This window comes from Sinocyclocheilus grahami, unplaced genomic scaffold, assembly GCF_001515645.1.
Source record: "Sinocyclocheilus grahami isolate Dianchi unplaced genomic scaffold, SAMN03320097.WGS_v1.1 scaffold401.1, whole genome shotgun sequence".
NCBI classification, from domain to species: domain Eukaryota; kingdom Metazoa; phylum Chordata; class Actinopteri; order Cypriniformes; family Cyprinidae; genus Sinocyclocheilus; species Sinocyclocheilus grahami.
This window is the reverse complement of record NW_015505580.1, coordinates 635785-638027: the sequence shown is the minus strand read 5'-3', so window position 1 is coordinate 638027 and position 2243 is coordinate 635785. Positions and strand designations below refer to the sequence as shown.

Here is a 2243-nt window from a genome sequence, read left to right as displayed (position 1 = left end):
TATATATATGAATATACAAAGCTATTATAATAACATTTACTGATAAGAAAATAGCATTTCTAGCTTCCATGAATTTAAAATTTAATTTAAATTTAATTTTAAGATAATAAAAAGTGTTTGTCCAAACTAGCCTACTTTGTAAATGTTTTTAAATGACTTTATAATGACAGACGATTTATAATAGTCTATTTAGGTTATTTATTTATTTATGTTTCCATATTTTTTATTTATTTTATGTTTAGGAAAGAAAGAAAGAAAGAAAGAAAGAAAGAAAGAAAGAAAGAAAGAAAGAAAGTGCAGGCTGCATGGTAAATTCCAATTAATTCCGATTAATTTACAATACAGGAAAGAGAATTCCCACTAATAGCTTGAAAACACAATTATATTTCCATAACCTGTGTCTTAATTGGCGCTAACGCGAAGGTCTGCACAGCCATTTAAAAAACATTATATGCAGATTGTAATTCCAAAGCTAATCCTCTAATAACGAAAGCCTGTTATTCCAAGTTACTCTTGAGCTACAGCGAGGTGAAATTTCCTCGCCAAAACAAGCTATAAATTCCTGCCGGTAAGCTCGTGCTGTAAATAGCTGACAGAGAGGTGTGAAATGAACGTTTGCCCAATGTTGTGATTTACGGTTCTAATGATTATAGGGCATGAATCAATTGATGCAGGTATGTCATTAGGCGGAGTTCCACCAGAAACGGCCAAAGGCTTCAACTTCGTGCCACGGGCGCTTTGCGGGGTTGACAAGCACAACCTAAATGAACGTCATAAAAGTCAAAAAGGTGCCAATTACATTTACTAAGTGGCCCGTCATTGCGAAATATATAAACAAATATTACTGCTATAGCTACCTGTGTAGCGCGCGTGTGAGAGGACCCCCATAGTAGAGGTGTGAAATGAAACGGCTGTTTATGAAATGGAAGGTTTTGTAATGCGAGCAAAAAAGGAGATCAGACCAGGAAAATATGATTTACACGAACCTAATACCTGATTGACATTCACAAGGCCTTAGAAAGCATAAGATTGCAAGTGGATGCAAATAAAAAAAGTGAGAATAACAGGTTTCCCAATAACAGGTAAGTCGTTTAAATATGCTATTTAGGCTAATCTAGCCTAAATAGGCTATAAAGAAAAACGTTTTCACATGTTTGGGCTGTCTCAGCGCTAGCTGCTGTCTCCAGGGCAATTGAATATAAGACTAGAGCTATGAAATTAATTTTGTTAACACTAACTCTTCACGGTCAAGCTGAAAGAATTGGTGATTATTAAAGTCAGGCGGTAGATAGGGCCCTTTAATTATTGCATGGTGTCGGACAGGGACCTCCCAGTTATCACCATGAGAGAGGGAGCGATATTTCAAAACCCCTGACACAAAAGCTTGCAAAAGTAGTGACATACATGGGGAGAAGACATGCAACATAAGGCGCCCCGCGGTCCAGCCACAGCTTCAGGACCGGGTGAATATCAACACAGCACACACCCACTGTGCGAATTCAGACTATTCCATACCATGACTACACACGATTTTATAACCGAGAAATAAGAAGTGCGATTCGAGAAGATTTTAATTGTTTAAAACGGTGTTTAAAAATAGGCATTTTGTATCTGCATCACTTATGGGGTTTGTACATTCTTGATGGCATGGTTAGGTGTTAATTAAATCAAAAACATTCTGCAACACACCGATAGAAATGGCCCACGATTGCAAAATACAATAACAACAACAGTAATCGATTTTATAATACGTCTAATAATTAGCAAAACAAACTAGCCTAATGAAATAAAAAGATAAAATTACAAAAATAAAAAAATAAAAGAAGATAAAACAATAGTGCGTTATTAAAAAGAAAAAAAAAACAATAGTGCGCTTACTATTTAAAGTCAGTCAAGAAATGAATGTGTGTATATATATATATATATATATATATATATATAGGCCTATATGACATACCAGAATTAATAGGCTAATGCCAAATGTCTCACTTAAATAATTTCTAACCAGTTATGATTGGCATGTAAATGATGCAGACTAAATAAACGTAAAATTAAAATAAGTTAACCAGCATCCATCTGCGTTTAAATGGACATGGGCCTTCTATATATGCGACAGGTGATTAAATAATTATGTCGTCCTCGAGTGATCGAATAATCTAAGACTAAATTAAATGATTAAATGAAATCGCATTATTTTGATTGCCATTGCGTTGCAAAGTATCACAGATCACAAAAAAAAAAAA

The 2243-nt window shown here is 34.6% G+C and overlaps 1 protein-coding gene across 1 annotated transcript in view; it reads right to left on the bottom strand.

Annotated features, from left to right (window-relative positions):
* The window catches only part of lmx1bb (LIM homeobox transcription factor 1, beta b), a 73500-nt gene that overhangs the window by 69063 nt on the left and 2194 nt on the right, over positions 1-2243 (bottom strand). The gene's annotated exons all lie outside the window — the stretch shown is intronic.